Raw genomic sequence first — 22,186 nt, 5'->3', positions numbered from 1 at the left:
AGCTGTAAATTTATCATGTACAACTTGCTATTACTTTTAAATATATAATCATTATCATGTAAATTTTTTTCCCCTTTTTTTCTTCCCTCCTCCCCACCCTAGAAGTGACTACCATTAGACACAAATACACGTGTATATATACATACAAATGTAAAATTCTATGCATCTATTTATCAGTTCTTTCTCTGGATACAGTGTCTTTTTTCATATGTTCTTTGTAGTTAATTTGGGTATTTATGATAATCAAAATGACTTAGTCACTCAGTGTTCTTAAAACAATATTGGTGTTACTATGTACAATGTTCATTTGGTTCATTCTCACCATTATTTTGTGCAAATCTACCCAAGTTTTTCTAAAATCAATGAGCTCATCATTTCTTTTTTTGGGGGGGGGGAGGGCTAGGCAATGGGTTTAAGTGACTTGCCCAGGGTCACACAGCTAGTAAGTGTTTTGTGTCTGAGGCCGGATTTGAACTTGGGTCTTCCTGAATCTGGGGCTGGTGCTCTATCCACTGTGCCACCTACCTGCCCCAAGCTCATCATTTCTTATACAATAATATCTTATAATTAAATAGCTCTTTAAAAACATTGTTTCCTTTGGTCAATAAACATTTATTAAGTGCTTACTACATTCCAGGCACTGTGCATAAGAACCTTGGAGATAGGCAGGATATGTATTAATATTCTCATTTTCCAGGTGAGGAAACTGGGTATAGAACTTGAACCTGTTTGTGTCTTCTGACCCTAAGTTCAGGGCTCTTTTGACTCTACCTTACTGTTCTAATAATTGGAGATGGTCCAAAGTGGACTGACCACTTGACTTAGGAGGGACGGAACGGTTCCTCCTCCCTAAAGGTCTTCAAGATAAGGATGGGTAATTCTTTTTTAGGGATGTTATAGGACAGTGTTCTTATTCAGGTATGTCGGTCTCTGAGCTTGTTTCCAACTGTTAGCTTTTGTGATTCTGTGAAGTATTATATCCATTTTACAGAAAAGAGAACAGAGGCTAAATGTCAGGATGAAATTGCAGGTCCTCCTACTCCAATTTTTTCTTTCCTCTATACGTGCTATCCTGCCTCCATAGCATAATGAAGGATTCCTAGGATAATATGGGTGAGGGAGAGGGGGAAATTATAGTGAGACAAGCCTGGAGGCCAAAAGAGTGCGTCTCTAGGGTTGAAATTTGAGTAATGAGGGAGCTAAACGGGGAAGGGTTTGTCTTGTTTACTGGGCTTTATTCTTTTGTTTTGGGTTTGGGGGAGAGGGGAGTAGAGAACCTCAGTGGTTTTGTTTTTCCACCTCGAAATCTATGATCTTATGCAAGGATTCTTCTCTGGATCCCTAAAATTACACCCTAGAGGCAGCCTCAGTTTGGAAGGCCAGCCCTTTCAGTAATTCCACCTTCTCAATGCTGAGTCCGTTGTTGGTTTTCCAATGTGGTCCTTGGTCCTGGAGTGAATCTTAGTCTTTCCCTCCTGCCCTTTTTCCTCTCTGGCTTCCACCTGGTGCCTGGAGAGGGGTAGAGGAGTGGGAAAGGTAGGGCTTAATTCAGAGACTAGCTCTCAGCTCCCAGCCCTTTGGCTCCTTCCCATAATGCTTGCTGGACAATTCACAATACAGCTGTGTTTTGAGGGCTGAAATAATAGTTTATTAAAGCTATTGGAGGGAATGAAGTGGGGTGGGGTGAGGGGAAGGGTTGCATTTCTGCCTTCCAACAAGAGAAAAGCCAGGTGATGAAACAGGAGGCAGGGCCTCAAATGAACTTAGCACCTTTCATTTCCCAGTGAATAGGCACTGATTATATTAGAGCTGCTGCTATAGTTTGCATTGAAGAAAAAAAAAACCATTTTTTTTTAAAGGAAGAACAGTGAAAGTCCAATTGAATAGGAATGAATGCCTCAGTGGCCTGGGCCTGCAGAAGAGGTGAAATTCTAGAAGGGTAGAGGTAGCAAATAAAAGAGTGGGCTTGATTTGCCTTGGGCTTGTCAATGATTCCTTCTCACTTGGCAGCTTTTAAAGGAGCAAGTTTAGAGCAACATTTTGTATGTTACTGTCTTTTCTTAAGGGCTGTTTTTACTCCTGTTAGGGGAAGGAGGTGCAGGTGTCTATTTGTGTGTGTGTCCTAAAAACCATCCCATGCTCTGGAATCCCTATTGTCTGAAGTCCTCTTTCCCAACCAGAGTATCTGGATACCTTAAAGAGATCCCAAGCCATCCCAGGTGTATTTATGTTTCATTCACTCCCTTTTCCTTACTCATTTCCCTTTGCCAGTTTTGGACCTTAACAATATAGATGAGCTGCCACAAAATCGAGGGGTTGACCAAATTTATCTTTAGCTCCTGTTTTCTTCTCTGGTCTTTATGCTATCTTCTGGAACTTCATGTCAAACACCCCCCCATCCCCACTCCCCAGGTAGTCCTGTGTTCCTGTTGGCCCAAGCACTAGCCTGAAGCTCAGGGCAGACAAATACATCCAACCCAGGTCTCAGGCCTGCTTTCCCCGAGATGTGCCAAACTCCACAATTTCCTCACCCTCCAATCAAATCTCCCATTCATTGTCTCTGGGCCACAGACCTCAGGTAGGTAGGTGTTAAGAAGAAAGCATTCTGAATCTCCTGACTGGCTATGGACTGAGGGTCCCTTCCAGGGACTTTTGCATTTTGAAAGAGAAGATTTACTAATCCAGAAATTCTAAAGCTGGAATTCCAAGATGTAAGTGGGAGGTATTGAATTGTTGCAGATAATTTGGGGTAAGAACAGTCTTCCAGACTAGCCTTACATCATATTACTTGGGCAGCCTACTGATTCCTTTTGTGTGAAAAACGCCCTGGGAGAGGAGGGTTGAGGTTGTGCTGACTGTGGTGGAGAGAAGAGGGAGGATGGCTATAGGGAAGGAACTCATGTGCATACATTGTACTTGACAGTAGTTAATATGTCGAGAGAAAGCTGGGGATAAAGGGATAGAGTGTTCCCCTCACCAGTCCATTTAAGTGTTGCACACACTTTTCAACGAAGTCACATAGAAGTGTGTAAGACTGGAAAGAGTTGAGATGCGTTGGACAGAACAATGATGTTTGGGAAAGCTCAAGGCAGGATTTGGTGAGTTCCAAGGCAGGACCACAGGCTTGGGTCTAAGTCTTTGGTATCATTTTTCTGTAGATTCCTAAAGAAGCTAATAGTATGTTTATTACAATCTCCAAATCTTGATTTTAAAGTAATAGGGGCAGCTAGGTGGCACAGTGGACAGAGCACCATCCCTTGAGGCAGGAGGACCTGAGTCAAGGTCACTTGACCCCTACTAGCTGTGTGACCTTGGGCAAGTCACTTAACCCTGATTGCCTTGCCAAAATAACAATAATAATAATAAGAAGAAGAAGAAGAAGAAGAAGTAGAAGTACATACCTCATAGCTTAGATTCCATGAAGATGATGGGGCCACCTTCCCGTGGATCATAGGATCCCAGTTTAGAGTCAGAAAGGACTTTAAAAGTCACCTAATCCAACCCTCTCTTTTAATAGATGAGGACCTCTGAGGCCTAGGAACCTGCCCTTCCAGCAAGAGTGGGGTGGTCCCACAAACTGTTAGAGAAAAGCATAAGATGGATTATATAGCCAAGTATGAACTAGGGTACTAGAGTAAGTCATATTGGAGTTCAGAAAATGGAGATATCACTCTGAGCTGGGGAATTCATGGAAGGCTTCATGGAAGAGGGAAGATTCAAGCTGGGGCTTGAAGAATTACTAGAATTAGTATTAGTAGGGAGGAGAAAGGGCATTATGGGCAGGGTGTGCAGTATGAGCCCAGGTGTTTGTAGTGTATTTGGGGGAATGGTACATATTGGGGAGAAGTGGAAACTAAGACTTTATAAGTACAATGGGTTAATATTGTGGAAAGTGCCTATGACAACGTTGGTTACCCTAGAGGCGGGAGAGTATGATGGAAAGATGACTGAGCTCGGCATTAAGATGCCCAAGTTTGAATTCAGGTTTCACCTTGGCGACTTTAAGCAAGTCACTAGAAAGAGAGATTGACCTTCAATTTGAACCCAAATCCTCTGATCTCACTGCTCTTTCCACTGCACCAAAATCATAAGTTACTATGCAAATGTGAGGCTACTAATGCCTCATGTTAACTCCCACATGCATCTCTTTTGCTTTTCTTTTGCCCTCTCCTTTTCTTCTTTCCATCTCCCCTCTTCTCGCCATTCCTTTTCTTCCACTCCCTTTATTCTTTCTTCTCTGCCTATGCTTTTGGACTGCTGGCAGCTATAGCAATGACTAGTCCAGCTGATTCCTACTACAGAAAATCTCTGGAACAGAGTGGGTGGTCTGAGTGCTGATGGCTACTATACTTAAATGTCATAGAGGGAGCTTTACAGTCATACTCCCTTATCAGGGGCCTTCCAAGGGGATCATAGTATCCCTGTGTTCCCCTCAGGCATATAGATAACCTATTTCCATGGGGAAGGATGAGATTTTTTTCCTCCATCCATGTAAACTTCCAAAAGAGTCCAGCAGGATATACCAGCTAAGTATCCAACCCACAAATTGGAAACTTGGGCTCCACGGTAATAATATTAGCCTCCTAGCTTCCCTGGCTTCCATCAAGTCTCAACTAAAGTCTTACCTTCTGCTAGAAGTCTTTCCCAGTCCTCCTTAATCTAAAAGGCCTTCCCTGTGAAATTAAATTATTTCCAATTTATCCAATGTATACATCTTGTTTGTACATAGTTGTTTACATGTCTCCCCTATTAGTTAGACTTTGAGCTCCAAGAGAACAGGGGCTACTTTTTTTTTTTTTTTTTGCCTTTTTTTATCACTAGTGCTTAGCACGATGCCTGGCAGTTATAGACACTTAATCACTGCTGGTTGACTGACTGATATAATAATGAATACCAGGTGTTTGCCAACAGCAGTCAGGAGACTACACGCACAAATCTGGAGCTTCACTCTGCCTCCTGTTTCCCCTAATCAAACCTGAGTTCCATTAAAGGTATTCAGTGCAATATGAAGCTGTGCTTTGGATATACAGTGATCAAGATGATATAATAAGATGTCACAGTTGTGTGAACCAGGCAGGTGTTTCCCAGGTACCAAAGCCACTCGATGGTCTTTTTTGTTTCTCTGTGATCTAGCCTCTCCCTTTTTATTCCTTCCCCACCAAAATAATAATGATAATTATTGTTATCTTGGAGATATCATTGTTCTTGGAGAAAGCAACTATTTAAGACCATACCATTTTGACTTCACTAATTTAAACAATACTACTGGTCACAATATCCATGGTTACCATCATGACATATAATCTTGCTTATTTATTTACTGGATGTCATGTTGTATGTGGTGTAACGGAAAAAAATACCTGATTTAAGGTCAAAGGATTAGTTTTGAATCACTTAAGCTGTCTGGACCTAGGCTTCCAGGGGCAGCTAGGTGGTGCAGCGGATAGAACGTTGGGTCTGGAGACAGTAAGTCTTGAGTTCAAATTTGGCCTCAGATACTAGTTGAGTGTCTTTGATCAAGTCACTTAACCTCTGTTTGCCTCAGTTTCCACAACTGTAAAATGGGGATAATAGCACTTACCTCCCAGGGTTGTTCTAGGGATCAAATGAAATAATATTTGTAAAGCACTTAGCATAGTGCCTGGTGCATAGTAGGCATTCTATAAATGCTAACTATTATTATTATTGCATATCTGTGAAATGGGTGGATTGGGCTAGATCAGGGGTCTGTGAACTTTTTATTTTGTGAATGAAATTTTTATTTACACATTGTATCTAGCAGCAGGTACATAAGTTCTTATACAATTATTTTCCAAAAATGTGCAAGAAATCACTGTGATCTTTGTTTACAAACCAAAACGCATATTAAAAGCAATGGACTTTGAATAATTCTCATTCTGTGGTGTGCTCTTGTATAAATGGTACACACCTGGTTTGACACAGAAAAGTGTGAACTACAGCAATCTGGATTGCAAGTATTAATTTCATGGCACTCCATGTGAGCTTGTTTTTTTTTAATATTTTGATATCTATATTTCATTGTAATTGGTTGCTTTTGTAATCCTATGTATTTTATTTTATGCAATTAAAAACATTGTTCTGAGAAAAGGTCTATAGGCTTCATTAGACTGGGTGGGGTGGAGGGGGGAGAAGGGATATCTGACGCAAAAAAGGTTGCTCACCACAGTAGTTGTTGAATGTGTGTGTAGTTGTCAGAATTGGACCCAGGACTATAGGGTAGGCAAGGAAGTCATCTACCAAATATACAACCCATAATAAGGGGCACTTTTCATTGTTGCTTTTTATAAATGCACCTACTTTCAATGCCAGGATATCCTACCCATGCCACTAAGGTGTTTGTTTTGTGATAAGTTGGGTCACGTGTCACAAGGAAAGCCTAAGGCACTGACATACTCTGTCCTGACTGCTATCAGGCCAAGAGTTATAGGCAACACCTGCCTCCTAGGAGTCCTACAGGTAGCTCTGGTAATAACATCCCTTGGCCTGGGGCCAACATTCTGCTCTACTCTTCTCCTAAAATCTGTTCTATAGCAGTAGTGTCATAGTGAGGTTCTGGCCTATATTGTTTTATTCATTGTGACAAATCAGTGCATCTTGCTTGCAGGGGAAGGAACTGAGAAAAGGTGACATGTTATTGTTCAGGGTGCATGGTATTAAGACAATGAGACATCATTATATAAAAATTTTAGAGGGGTCCTTTGCAGCGTGTTACTAATATAACAGAGCACATCTTAGCAAAGCAGGACAAATGTGCAAACAGATTCCAAAAATATAATGAGAGATGAATGAATTTGTGCTGTTACTGAAGAGGCCCATCTCTGGCCAGAGAGGCCTTCCAGGTTGATTTCCTCATAGCAGCCTTTTGAAATGGCTCCATGGTGCTATCTGAGCATTCCTAAAATGCAGTATGGGCATCCATTAGTGCAGACCTATAATATACCAAGGAACTGGTTACCAGGCAGTATCTCCAGTGACTGGGGTGTAATGACTTGAAGCCTCCCTTTGCCATGACACTCTTCATCAGGGCTTACTCACTATAAGGTAGATCAAAGGTTATTAACCTCAGGTCAATGAACTTGTTTGTTTTTATTTTAATATTTTACTTTTCCCCTAATTACATGTAACAACAAATTTAACATTCTTTTTTCAAATTTTGAGTTCCAAATTCTTTCCCTTTCTCCCCCTGCCCCCCCATTGAGAAGGTAAGCAATTTGACATAGGTTATACATGTGTAGTCATATAAAATACATTTCCATGTAAGTCATGCTGTGAAAGAAAACACAGACCAAAAAAGAAAACCCAAGAAAAACAAAGAAAGTGAAGAAAAAATATCTTCGATCTGCATTCAGGCTCCACCTATTCTTTCTCTGGAGATGGACAGCACATTTCATCCAAAGTCCTTCAGAAGTATCATGGATCATTGTATTGCTGAGAATAGCTAAGTTATTCACAATAGATCATCATACAATATTTCTGGGTAAAGTTGCTTTAAATATTTTTGATAACTATATTTCAATATAATTGTTTTACTGTGTAATCCTATATATGTTATGGAAAAAATGGAGATTAGTGAACTTGTTTTTAAAGTATTTTGATACGTGTATTTCAATATAATTGTTTTACTATGTAATCCTATATATCTTATGAATTTAAAAACATTGTTTTGACAAAGAATTCATAGGCTTCATTAGACCACCAAAGGTGTCCATGAAATAAAAAAGATCAGAACTCCTAGTGTAGACTTAGTCAATAAAAGTACCCTGATGCTACTATCACCAAATATTTTGCCTGCCTGTTCCCCATTCTTTTACCAAGGACCAAAAGATGGTGTGGTATAGTGGAAAGAGCTTGAAGTCATAGTGAACTTGAAGTCATAGGACCAGATTTCAAATCCAGCTCCACTAAATGCCTATGTGACCATATAAGTCACTTAAGTGTTTTGGGCCTCTGTTTCTTCATCTATAAACGAAGGGTTTAGGACTAGATGACCTCTACCTTTCCTAGTCTTTATCTTTAATCCTTTGATTCTATAGTTAGAAACAAAGGATGAAAAATATACCCAACCTCTATGCCATGGAACCCAGCGATCTATACTCACACCCAGGTACAAATGATAGAATGTAAACTCCCGAAAGGAAGGGAATATTTCACCTTTATCTGATATCATCCCTGGTGCATAGTGAGTGATTAAGAGATGCTTATTGATATCAACACCTTTCCCAAAAGCAGGGTTTGATTGGGAGAAACAAGTGAGATAGTCTCCAGGACACTGGGTGCCTTGGGAGGTCAGAGGGGTGCCACAGGGAGCAGGGTTAGAGGTGGGTAAGGTATATGAAAAGGAAGCTGGAGACACAAAAGATAGGCCATCCACTTCACATTTTTGCCAGGAGTCAGCCCTTCTCCTTGTTAATTTAGAGGTGGCCCTGCCACCCAGATCCTGGACTCCTAAAATACTATTATCCATCTACCCTGTCTTCCAGGGAAACAGAAACCCAGGAGGGCCAACAGGGATGCCCATCGAAGTATAGGGACAAGCTAGAATTTGAACTTGGCATCTAGGTTCCTTGGTTAGGAATCCTGAAGGCAGGTGAAATCCTCACACCAACAGACCAGGAAGTCGGAATTTGACCAGGAATCCACCTCCCACTAACCCATTCAGTGACCCTGGACAAATCATTCAGTCCTTCTGTACCTTGGTTTCTCTGACCATAAGATGAAAATAATGCCACTGGGCTGTCTAAAAATGTCTGTAAAATGCTTTCTAGAACCATGAGAAGGTTCTTTCCCAAGACATATTTGTCCTTCAGGAGTCCTCAAGTCCCACCTTGGTCATGAAGCTTTCTCTTCTTTATTATCCAGCTGGTTTTTCTCTAGGTAACTGTCAACTGTGCTGTAGTCATTGGAGTGCTAGATTGGGGGGGGGTCTGGAAGATCTGGGTTCAAATCCCACCTTTGGTGCTTAGGAGAGTTTTGGCTTTGGCTAAGGTCATAAGGTCACTATGAACCTCAGTCCCCTCTTCTGTAAAATGACAAAGCTGGACCTTAGAAGATGACTTCTGAGGCCCCTTCCAGTTCCAAATCTGTGATATTATGATCCAGGCTGGTGCCTTAATCTAGCCTTATTAATGCAGCCTTCTGCCCTCAGTGAATACTACTACCCCAAAGGTCTATCTATCTCACATTAGCTTTCTTCCCTCTCTCTGATAGTTACTTTTCTTCTATATTTAAGAGAAATCTGTTTCTAAGAGTATCACCTCCTCCAAGAAGCTTTCTTTGATTTCAAAGCCATACTAATTATTCCTTTACTCAATAATTCCTTTACCATTGTGTATCCAGTTGGTAATAAATAATTTTATATTTGTCATACCCCTTCATTCTTTTCTTTCAGAACACCATTATCTTGTGAGTTCAAGGATGGGCCATCTCTTCTCTATTTTATGAACCACCTGCCTTCTCACAACTATAACTTCTTACTCTCAGTGGCTTTTTAAAATTCTGAATTCTTGGACGAAAAAAATTTAGGAAGAGAAGCCTCTCCTCCATTCTCCAGACAGCAGGCCCCAGAAACAACCTCGGCAGTCCCCAAGTACGTATTCCTTTTTTCAGGACTCCAACTGTTCCAATTCTAGGCCCACCTTGGGTGCTCAATTAATGTTTATTAACTAATCACTAATCAGCTAAGTGCCACAGTGGATAGCATGCTAGAGTCAGGAAGACCTGAATTAAAATCTGGCCTCAGACACTAACTAGCTGTGTGACCCTAGGTAAGTCACATATCCCTGTTTGCCTCAGTTTCTCATTTATAAAATGAACTGGAGAAGGAAATCATAAGCCATTCTAGTATCTTTGCCAAGAAAATCCCAAATGGGGTTATGAAAAGTCAGATGTGACTGAAATGACTAAACAATAGCAACAACAGTAAGAAAACCCACTAGAGATATAACCCTCACTTTACTTCCTTCTCTAAGTCCCTTCAAGATCTAAAATGCTATGATTCTCTCATCTATCTTCTTCAAGCTTCTACCACCACTGCAATATTATCTCATTTGTTCCTCACAACAACCCTGGGAGGTAGACACTGTTGTTAACCCTGTTTTACAGCTGGGGAAACTGAGGCAAACAGAGGTTAAATGACTTGCCTAGGGTTTCACAGCTGTTAACTATTTGAATCCAGATTTGAACTCAGGTCTTCCTGACTCCAAGGCCCAGTGTTGTATCCACTGCACCACCTAGCTGACTCAACACTAATACTCTGTTGGTAGAGCCAACGGCCCAGCTGCTCTGGAATCAATGTGGAATTATGCTTTAAAAAAAAAAAAAAAAGGTAAATTCAGTGTCAATGCCGTTTGACCCAGAGACTTCACTGCTGGACATATATTCCAAGGTCAAAGACAGAAAGAAAGGTCCCATATGCACCAGAGTTTTCATAGCAAAACTTTTTTATGTGTGGTAGCAAAGAACCAGAGACAAAAGTAGATGCTTGTGGAGTGGCTAAACAAATTATGGTATATAAATAGGTCATAAGAAATGAAGAATATGAAGAATTCAAAGAAGAATGGAAAAACTTATATGAACTGATATAGAATGAGGTAAGCAGAATCAGGAAAACCATATAATTACAATGACGTAAATGGAAAGAAAAAAATGAAATTAAATACTGTGCAATTATAATTATCAAGCGTGGCCCTGGAGAAGAGTTGAGAAGACGTACCTCCTTTCATTACAGAAGTGGGGGACAATGGGTGTCAAATATCATCTATACTGTTAGTTCATGACTTGTTTTTGCTGATCTGCTTAGTGCCTTTCTTTTTTATTCTTTGTTACTCTCTGGGAAGGAATGAGTATATTTGGAAGTGAATGATGTAAAAGTAATCGATATCAATAAAAATATTTAAAAGACATCAAAAATTAATTTAAAAAAATAACCAGCCCCAGCCCTGGAGTGTCAGCATCAGGGAAAGGAACAAAGCTGAAGGGATGGCTTAGACTATTGCCTCTCTCTTCTGGAGCAGTCAATGTCAATGTTCCAAAACCACTAAAATAAACACCTTTATTTTGTTAGTAAGTGCTTAATAAATGCTTGTTGATTGGTTGATTGCTAAACAATCTTTAATTAAAATCCCAAATGCCTTCACTGCAGGCATCCTGATGGCAACCTTACCTTTCAAACATGCAGGGCACTCGCCAGATCATCTTACATATCATCTTGCTACAATTAAGCACAGTTAAATTAAATCAGATGGAACTAACTAGCAACAAAATGCTGGGGAGCCCAAAGGTGGTGATGGCGGCGGCGGCAGCGGCAGTGCTGGTGGTAGCAGCAATGGCAATAGCTGTGGTGGTAGTAAATTGTCTCCAGGGGCTATGTTACAAATTAGGATTCTAGCCATTTGCAGATCTTTCTGGAACAGCTTCCGACTTGTGACACTAAGAGATGGCTGCCACAGAGCACTCTAACCCCATTCAGTCCTGGCTGGGGGAGAGATACCTCCATCTCCAGACCTGTGAACTCTAGTACAATGCATCATTTTGTTGACATTTGGGAGAGCCCACTGTTAGAAAGGGAAATGCGCTAAAGCAAATAGTCCTCTTAAAGAGCCCCTTGCTCCAACTGGAGAAATACGAGGCCTCTACCATTTGCTTTCTGCAGAAATGTCAAGTAAGTCCGTTCCCTCCGATTTCTCCTCTATAAAGCGAGGGATTGGGATCTGGTGATTTCTAAAGTCCTTTTGAGTTTTAAAAATCCTAATGTGCTGAGAGCTTGAGGCCGGGGGAAGAGCTAGGGACTGAAGGGAGTTCTAACAAGCAGACTTGTCTACTGACCATAACTTCCTCCCCAGACCTCCATGGCTAGAAAGGATGGATAGGCTCTGACTCACCTGAAGGCTGGGTATGCCCACCAACCAAACGTAGGCCCATTGGAGGGCCAACGATGTACTTTAATAAACACAATTGCATTATTTTTTTTCTTTTTTTAAATAGAATTTTCTCTTTTTCTAATTATATGTAAAGACAATTTCTAGCGCTCATTTTTACAAATTTTTGAGTTCCAAGTTTTTCTCCTTCCCTCCCTGCCCCTCTTCCTAAAATAGCAAGCAGTTAACACAATTGATATATATGCGTGTATATATATATATATGTGTGTGTGTGTGGATATATGCATGTGTGTATATATATACATATATATATGTATATATATATAAATTAATATATGTTCTGGGCAGTAATTTGTAAGCAATGCCCCACAAAGAGTAACTGCTTTTCAAGGCACAGAAAAGCAGCTATATTGCAGCACTTACCTGTAGATGAGGGCATCCCCATAGCCATCGTTAAGTGTTTAATTACGTTGTTTTCTTGTTTCTTATGTCTAAATCTTATATTCCCCACTAAAGGGAAAGCTCCTTGAGGGCAGGTCTGCTTTTTTTTTTTAATATACTTCTGTTCAGTAATCCCCATTGTACCTACCCCCATTGTACCCAGCACTGAAATGAGGAAACCAGAAGCAATCAATAAACAGGGATTAACGACAAAGCTCAGTCACAGTCTCCTGCTGAGCCTCTCTCCCTCCGTGATCTCCGGCCTCACAGACTCCTGCAGTTGCAAGGTGGGAGATGCTGAAGGTGCCAAGGCAGGGGCTGCCAAGAACTCCTCAGGAAGCAACCTCGGGCCCAGGCCCTTGCAGAGATCTGCACCTCCCTCTGCAAAGGGAGTCACGGACCAGGAAGGAATGTTCCAGCCTGGGAGGGGAGTGGCAACTCATCAAGTCTCCCCTAGGGTTCAGATCAACCCAGTAAATTAAAGTGCTCTTGGAGGAGAGGAGAGAGGGTTGCATAAGCTGCCCACATCCTGTGCCTGGCAGTGGTCTCTCCAGGTTTACCTGTTGCCAAGTGCTTTGAATGGGAGGGGAAGAGAGGTGGGGCAGGTGTCAGGGTTTTTTTTTTTTCTTTTTTTTTTTTTCCCCTTCTCACGCTAGGTGTGTTCCTTTTGTAGATTGTTTGGCCCCAGCTCTATCACTAACTAGCTGTGTGACCCTGGGTGAGTCACTTAACCTTGAGAGGCTCCTTTCCTATGAAAGATAGCAAATTGTAGCAGAAAGAATATTCTCTGTATCTCGAGTCAGAGAACCTGGGTTCCAATCTTCATTTTGCTACTGACCACCTGAGTGGCTTTAGGCAAGTTCCTTCACTTTGGGATCTCCAGTTTCCTTATCTATAAGATGAAGGACGAGAAATAGACAATTCCTGATGGCCTCTTACAGTTTTAGATCAATGATCTTATGGCCTCTATGGGCATCAGTTTCCTCATCTGCTAAAGGAGGGGATTAAACCATGTTTTCCCTTTTCCTTTCAATTCTAAAACTCTTCTATGCTCTAAGGGGTTCTGGAAGACAAAGCTGTGAAACTCTTCCCATTCTCATCAGGGAAAAAGAAAAGAGAGAAGAATCTTTGTGCAGGTTAAATTAACCTGCCCGAATACTGCCCGAATCTAATTGACTCCCTTTCCTATCCTGGTTAGGTTTTTCCTCTCCCGTTTTTATAGCCTGATCTCCACTGAAGACATTTCAATAAGACACATAATATACTTAGCACATATAATACTCCTGCTCCCTGCCTGGACTGTGATTGGGTTGGTGGTCCTTTGGTCTCTCATGTGGGAGCTTCTGGATGGCTTTCCTAACAAGAATGCCTTGGATTTACTAGAACCTCTTTCTCAAAGGAGCTTTAAGAGGAAAGAATGACCCAAATGTGCAGTGGTGGCTTTAGGAGTCATGGTGCAAACGATACACCACAATCCCAAATAGTTTTATTTGGGAGAAAATGAACATAAAGAGCATTCTTTTTTTTTTAGGCAATTGGGGTTAAGTGACTTGCCCAGGGTCACACAGCTCGTAAGTGTCAAGGGTTTGGTCTAAGGCTGGATTTGAACTCAGGTCCTCCTGATTTCAGGTCTGATGCTCTATCCACTGTGCCACCTAGCTGCCCCAAGAGCATTCTTTTTTTTCTATTTAATTTTTTAAAAAATTTTTAACAAGTGTTTTTAAAACTTTGGGTTACAAGTTTTCTCCCTTCCTACCTCCCCACCCACCCTCATTGAAAAGGCAAGCATCTCGATACAGGTTATACATGTATAGTCATGCAAAACACTTCCATAGTAGCATATTTCCCTTCATCCTATCCTACCCCCCATTTATTCTGTTCTCTCTTTTGACCCTGTCCCTCCTCAGAAGTGTTTGGGTCTGATTATCTCCTCCCCCAATCTGCCCTCCCCTCTGTCAACCCCCTGCTCTCTTGTCCCCTTCCTCCCTTATTTTCCTGTAGGGTAAGATAGATTTCCATACCCCATTGTGTATATTATTCCCTCCTTAAGCCAAATCCTATGAGAATAAGATTCACTCATTCCCTCTCATCTTCTCCCATTTCCCCTCCATGTAAAAGCCTTTTCTTGTCTGTTTCACGTGAGATAATTTACTCCATTCTACCTCTCCCTTTCTCCTTCTCCCAGTATAATCCTCTCTCACTCCTTAATTTTATTTTCCAGATATCACCCCTTCATCTTCAACTGACCCTGTCCCATCTATCTACCTACCTACCTACCTACCTATCTATCTATCTGTCTATCTATCTTTCTATCTATCTATACATGTAATTTTTTTCCCTCCCACTACCCTAATACTGACAAAGGACTCATGAGCTACAAATTTCTTTCCATGCAGGAATGTAAACAGTTCAACCTTAGTAAGTCTCTTATGATTTCTCTTTCCTGTTTACCTCTTCCATGTTTCACTTGAATCTTGATTTTGAAAGTCAAATTTTCTATTCAGCTGTGGTCTTTTCCTCAGGAATGCTTGAAAGTCCCCTATTTCACTGAATGACCATTTTTTACCCTGAAGGATTATACTCAGTTTTGCTGGGTAGGTGATTGTTGGTTGTAATCCTATCTCTTTTGCCCTCTGGAATATCATACTCCATGCCCTCCAGTCCCTTAATGTAGAAGCTGCTAAATCTTGTGTTATTCTGATTGTGTTTCTACAATATTTGAATTGTTTCTTTCTGGCTGCCTCCAATATTTTCTCCTTGACCTCTGGGAATTGTGGAATTTGGCTACAATATTCCTAGGAGTTTTCCTTTGGGGAGATCTTTCAGGAGGTGATTGGTGGATTCTTTCAATTTCTATTTTGCCCTCTGGTTCTAAAATATCAGGGCAGTTTTTCTTGATAATTTCTTGAAAGATGATATCTAGGCTCTTTTTCATCATGACTTTCAGATAGTCCAATAATTTTTAAGTTTTCTCTCCTAGATCTATTTTCCAGGTCAGTTGTTTTTCCAATGAGATATTTCACATTCTCTTCTATTTTTTCATTGTTTTGGATTAGTTTTACAGTGCCTTGATTTCTCATATAGTCACTAGCTTCCAATTGCTCCATTCTATTTTTTAAGGAAGTATTTTCTTCAGTAAGCTTTTGGACTTCCTTTTCCATTTGGCCAATTTTGCTTTTTAGGGCATTCTCCTCCTCATTGGCTTTTTGGACCTCTTTTGCCATTTGGGTTAGGCTATTTTTTAAGGTGTTATTTTCTTTAGTATTTTTTGGGGTCTCCTTTAGCATCACTCTCAGTTTTTCCTCTACTTCTCTTACTTGCTTCTCAAAATCCTTTATGAGCTCTTCCATGGCCTGGGACCAATTTATATTTTTCTTGGAGGCTTTGAATGTAGGAGCTTTGGCTTTGTTGTCTTCTTCTGGTTGTATGTTTTGATCTTCTTTGTCACCAAAGTAAGATAATATAGTCTGACTCTTTTTGTGCTGCTTGCTCATGATCCCAACCAATTACTTGAGTTAAAAACTCTTTGTTAAGGTAGGGGTCTGTTTCCAGTGTGGAGAATGTACTGTCCCAAGCTTCAGGGGTTTTGTGCAGCTGTTTTCAGAGATACTTCTAGGGAACTGTAAATTTTCAATTCTTCCAAGGTGCTATGATCAAGGGAGATGTGTTTGCTCCTTTCCTGTCTCGTGCATTGGTCTATGAGTGACCACAAGCACTCTTTTCTGTCTTGGAACTGTGAGGAGGATTTCCTCTCCACAGCCACTACAAGCTCCACCACGCCAATGCTCCTCCTTGCCCCAGGACCACCATCCAGAGCTGTGACCCAGATCCAAGCCCGGGCAAAGCAAGAGAATCCTGCACAAGCAGACAGATCCCTGTAATCCCCCTCTGGTCAGCCACTCGATTCCCCCTCAGTCTGTGGGTAGGAAGCTCTGGAGGGAGCTGCTGCCCCAGGGCCAAGTTTGGAGAATGGGTCTGGGATCCCACACTTCTCTCTCACTGCAGAAACAGACTTTTCCCACTGACCTTCTAAGTTGTCTTTGGTGTTCATGGGTTGAGAAATCTGGAAACTGTCATAGCTGCCCGCGATTCAGTCCTCTGAGACCTGCTCCAGGTTCACCGCAGCCTGCGTGCCCAAGCCAAACTGCGTTTCTCTCCCAGGCTGGCGCGATGTAACTTTCCTATCAACCATTCAGGTTGTCTTGGGCTGGAAATTTGTTTCATTTTGTCTTTTTGAGGGTTCTGACACTTTAGAATTTGTTTAGAGCCATTTTTATAGGTATTTGGAGGGGTTGAGGGGAGAGCTCAAGCAAGTCACTGCTTTTTTTTTTTGTTAAGGCAGTTGGGGTTGAGTGACTTGCCCAGGGTCACACACCTAATAAGTGTCAAGTGTTTGGTCTGAGGCCAGATTTGAACTCAGGTCCTTCTGACTTCAGGGCCTGTGCTCCATCCACTGTGCCACTTAGCTGTCCCAAGTCACTGCTTTTACTCCACCATCTTGACTCTGCCCCCCAAGAGCATTCTTAATAAGGGAAAGTAAGGGGAAAGCATGTCACAAATGGGTCAAAATATACATTAAAGGCAGCCCAAGGATGTTTGGAAGCAGGGATTTTTCATCTGGGACAGATAAAAACTGGAGATCAGAGTGGAAAAGGATGGCAGTGGTGTGAAGAGTCCAATCAAAGATACCTGAGCCAGGTGTAGGCAGGGCATCAGACCTCCTCCACAGTCTCTAGCCCATTGAGACTGGGTGGGAGAAAACAGGGCCTGAGAGAGCACCACTGTGATGGTATCTTAAGGATATTGGCCCGGGGTTAGGTAAAGAAGTGGGGCTGTTCTACATGCTTCAAGGCAGGAAAGGACCACGAGAGGCCTCAGCTACCCTAGCCTGTTATGACTCTGTGTGAAAGAGGTATAGAGGCATTTCCCTGTCAGTAATGGAAGGGTGATTAAAGGCTGATTACATGGATATAAACCTCAGGTTTATTTCCAATGAAGGGTCTCCTAGTAGGATCAAAGTTTTAGAGGAGGAGGGGATCTCAGAGGCTATGGAATCCAAACCTCTGCTCTGTCACTTGAGAAAACTAGAACCCAGGGAGGCTGATTTGACCAAGGTCACATGGGTGGTGGCAGGGCCAGGATTAGCATCCAGGGGGCCTCTGACTCTGGATCTAACTCTCTTTCCACTGTACTGCAGGTGTCTCAGCAACTATTGAATGAATGGGAATTCTTATGACAAGGGGTGATGATACTTGTAGTCACTATCCTACAGGGCTGTTGTGAGAATCCAATGATGTGAAATTATGTAAAATGCTTTGGAGCCATAAATCACTATATAAATATAAGACATTAATATTATTTTAGTATACATTAATATATATCAATGTTATATATTATTATTTATAATAATATGATCTCCCACTACTTCCCTACATGGGCCATCTGCTATAAACAAGCTATTGTCCCCAATGCCCAAGAGCAAGGATATTCTTCCTGCCTTCTCTCTACCTAGCCCAATAATCCTTAAGACTGATTTCAAGTCCCATTTCCAGTAAGCCTTCTTCAGGAAAAATATTGAAGCCAACATGATGCCTTTAAGCTTTAGGCCTTTGGATTAGGCATTTCCCTCTCCCTACTTTCCTTTTAAAAATGAAACCCACCTTCTCAAGAAGTCAATCCCTAACATCTCAATTAGAATAAATTTATTCAAGCTTTCTTTCCTTAGAGAAATGACTAGAGATACCTAGAAACGATGAGGATGGGAGGAGGGGAGTAGGAGAGGTTGGAGTAAGCTTTAGGTACAGAAAGAGAGGTGCTGCTGGAATTCTGAAGACAAACTGTTAACTAATCCAGTGAAAACTCCTCTTTCTCCCACTGGGGGAAAGTGTGTGGGTTGATCCTTATTATCCATTGTCCTAGCATCTTCTTGAATCAGAGTAAGGAAGAGGGACCAAGGTCTAAAAGCCAAGCTTATTTAAAAATTTTTTTAAATTAATTAGTTTATTTTTAGTTTCCAACATTTACTTCCATAAGCCTTTGAGTTTTAAATTTTCTCCACCTCCCTACCTCCCTCCTCCCCAAGATGGCAAGCAATCTAATATAGGCTCTACATATACAATCATGTTAAACATATTTTCACATTAGTCATGTTGTAAAGAAGAATTAGAATGAATGGGAGGAACCACAAGAAAGAAGAAACAAACAAACAAACAAAAAAGAGAGCAAAGAGCATGCCTTGATCTGCATTCAGACTCCAGAGTTCTTTTTCTGGATGTGGATAGTATTTTCCATCATGAGTCTTTTGGAGTCATTTTAGATTCATGTATTGAAGAGAAAAGCTAAGTCTATCAAAGTTAGTCATCACACAATGTGGCTGTTACTATGTACAATATTCTCCTAGTTCTGCTCACTTCACTCAGCATCAGTACAGGTTTTTCTGAAGTCTGCCTGTTCATCATTTCTTATAGCACAATAGTATCCCATTACATTCATATACCACAACTTGCTCAGCCATTCCCCAATTGATGGGCATCCTCTCAATTTCCAATTCTTTGCCACTACAAAAGAGCTGCTATGAATATTTTTGTACATGTGGGTCCTTTCCCCATTTTTATGATCTCTTTGGGATACAGCCTTAGAAGGGCTATTGCTGGGTCAAAGGGTATACACAGTTTTATAGCCCTTTGGGCATAGTTCCAAATTGTTCTCCAAAATGGTTGGATCAGTTTAAACACCAAGTTTATAATTAGAATTTATAATTTGAAAACTGCATCCCAAATCAATTAATTCTGGATTAAAAAAAAATAGATCCCAACCCAAATTTGGTATTATGTAGACTAAACATCTGAATCATTGGCTCCATTCAGTTCAGGCGTTCGGATCCATAGAGATATTGACCAGGGCTTTCAGAGAGATTTGACTTTTGGCAGACTTAACAGCAGAAGCAAGATCCCAATGAATGATGTCCTCAATCCACTGGAAATCATGTTAAGCTCAACCATTTTGTGACAGAGCTCTCTGCAGGCTTCTCTGAGCATCACAGATGTTTCCAGTTCTTCCTCTTGATTGTTGATCCCCACCTACCTGCCATCCCCCATGTCCTTAGGGCAAGATTCCATTTTTTCATAAAGAGCTGTAAGAGCCTCTTCATTAAGGAAAGGGAGCAATAACTCATTGGAGATGATATCACTGCTGAACTCCAATCAATCAACAATTTTTTTTTTGGAGTATTTGTGTGCTCAGCCTAGTGCTAGGCACTCTGAGAAGTAAGAAAAGACTCAGTCTCTGATTCTAGGCTAGTTGAGGGATTAAGACACAAGCACAAGAGAGAGAACTCTCATTCTGTTATAGGTGTCCCAAGAAGAGAGACATAAGCTGGGCTGGAGAAGTCACAGAAGGCTCTGTCTGAATAAACATGTGGACTCAGAGCCCCAGCTGTCTTTCCTCTACCTTCAGTCTACTCCAAACAAAACACATAGTTATCAAACACCTGTGTGCAAGACAGCACAGCACTGGGGAGGTTTCAAAGAACGCCCAGCTGACAAGAGGCATCATGGTGTGGCTCATTCAGCTATTTCCTAGGTGTGTGACTCCAGTACTTTTAATATTCGTGAGCCTTATAATGGCGATTTTGTCATGATGTGGAATAAGAGGAGTGTGTATATGTGTGTGTGTGTGCGTGTATATACACACATAAACATATACATCTACCTTAAAAGGATATATAAATATGAGTTACTATTATTAAAGAAATAGAGGCAGCTTGTCTTAGGAGTTAGAAGGCTGGGTTTGGAGTCAGGGACCAAATAAAAATCTTTTATTAAATGCCTACCATATGTACCAGATACTGTACTAGGGGCTGGAGATGTAAAGACAAAACAATCCCTGTCCTCAAGGAGCTTACATTCTACAGGGGGGGAATAACAAGTATAAACATATAGTCAGATTGTGCACTGGATAGTGTTGGACTTGGAATCAGAAAAACCTGAGACCCTGGGCAAGTCAGTTAACTTCTGTCTACCTCAGTTTCCTCTACTGGAAAATGGGGATAATAATGGCACTTAGCTCGCTTGCAGGGTTGTTGTGAGGACCAAATTAGATAATATTTGTACAGGGCTTTGCATACCCTTAAAGCACTCTATAAATGTCAGCTACTAAATATATACACTAGCAGCTGAAGGGGTCAGGGAAGTCCTTGTGTGGAGGTGGCAGCTAAACTGAGCTTTGAAGCAAGCTAGACATTGAAAGAAGCAGAGGTGAGGAAAGAGCAGATTCTAAGCAAACAACAGCTAAAAGAGGGCATGAAGGGGCAGCTAGGTGGTGCATGGATAGAGTACTTCATCTGGAGTCAGGAAGAACCAAGTTCAAATCTAGTCTTAGACACTTATTAGCTGTGTGACCCTGGACAAGTTGCATAACCCTGTTTGCCTCAGTTTCCTCATCTGTCAAATGAGCTGGAGAGGGAAATGGCAAACCACTCCAGCATCTTTGCCAAGAAAACCCCAAATGGGGTTACAAAGAGTCAGACGTGGCTGAATAGCAACAACAATAAATGTTAAAATTTTTTTGAAAAAGAAAAGGGAGTGAAGGGGAGCCATGTGTAATAAGGCTGGAAAAGGAATCTGGAGCTAGATTATGGAGGGCTTTAACTGTCTGACAGAAGAGTCTGGATTTTCTCTGAGAGGATCCATCCACTATAGTTTCTTGAATAGCAAAGTCAGAACTGTGCATTAGGAAAACCATTTTGGCAGCTATGTGGAGGATGGATTGGAGATGGGAGGGATTAGAGGCAGATGATTACAATAGTTACATAAGAAATGATACTGGTCCTGAACAAGGATTCTGGGAGGGTGAGCAGACAAAGACAACTTCAAAACCGACTTTGGACAGTTTGCTACTATCAGGTCACTTAACTTCTAAGTTTCCGATAGCACCTCCTAAGCACATCATCTTCGTCATCGTGATGACCACCACCATCACTCACCTTTATATAGCGCTTTGATGTTTGTAAAGCATTTTACATTATATCATCTCATTTGGTTCTCATAACAGCCCTGTGAAGTAGGTGGTATTATTATCATCCCCATTTTACTGCTGAGGAAACTGAGGCACGTTAAGTGAATTGCTCAGGGTCACAAAGCTGGTAAATGTCGGAGGAACTTCTTGAACTCTGGTCTTCCTGACTCCAAGTCCAGCGATCTGTCCACTGGACCCTCTTACCTACTAGATAGCACAGAAGGTTTGCAGTCTGTACCAGTGAAGGCCGTTCCCACAATGAGAGTGCCCCAGGCTATTACCATTCTTCCTTTATTCAGGTATTACCAGACAATGATCCTTGACCTCAAGAAACTTACAATCAAGTTGAAGAAACCACCTCAAAGTTTGATAACAAGTACAAGAGCTAAGTAAGATATTAGTATGTTCTTCCCCAGAGCTAATTTGCCATGCTTTTCGGACTTTTGATTAACCTGTGACCAGCTACAGACTAGGCTTCCGTGGCCCGTTAATGAGAAGGGAAATGAGTACACTGAGTTTGGTTTCCAGGCAGGAATGCAAGGAATGTAGTTCTTCCCAAGATTGACAGCAGAGCCCCAGATGGGCTGGAAGTGCTGACGGGGCAGCTGTGCCCAGTGGGAACGTGCTTGTGGTAATGCTTTGGCCTAGCTTCTGTTTAGGGTAACAAGGTAGAGGCAATTAGTCTATCTTCACTGATTCAGAAGATTAGCTGTTAAACATTGTTCATCTACTCAACCCAGAGAGAAATTGTGGCACAGGGCCGGTGCCCTGGGTGAGGGCTAGCTTTATCCTGGTTGGTGTTTGGTAGCCAGCTTGGCACATTTATTACACAT

The 22,186-nt window shown here is 41.4% G+C and overlaps 1 protein-coding gene across 3 annotated transcripts in view; it reads left to right on the top strand.

Annotated features, from left to right (window-relative positions):
• Window positions 1-22,186, top strand: part of ZBTB7C (zinc finger and BTB domain containing 7C) — a 231,991-nt gene that overhangs the window by 86,000 nt on the left and 123,805 nt on the right. Inside the window, exon 2 of one of the 3 annotated variants that reach the window (XM_027868749.1) lies at window positions 9,410-9,607. The exons of the other annotated variants lie outside the window; for them this stretch is intronic. The gene's annotated coding sequence lies outside the window, so the exon portion shown is untranslated. The remainder of the gene's footprint in view (window positions 1-9,409; window positions 9,608-22,186) is intronic. 3 annotated transcript variants of the gene reach the window in all.

The sequence above is a fragment of the Vombatus ursinus genome, unplaced genomic scaffold (genome assembly GCF_900497805.2).
Source record: "Vombatus ursinus unplaced genomic scaffold, bare-nosed wombat genome assembly UNPS02014791.1, whole genome shotgun sequence".
NCBI classification, from domain to species: Eukaryota; Metazoa; Chordata; class Mammalia; order Diprotodontia; family Vombatidae; genus Vombatus; species Vombatus ursinus.
This window is presented reverse-complemented; position numbering and strand designations above follow the sequence as displayed.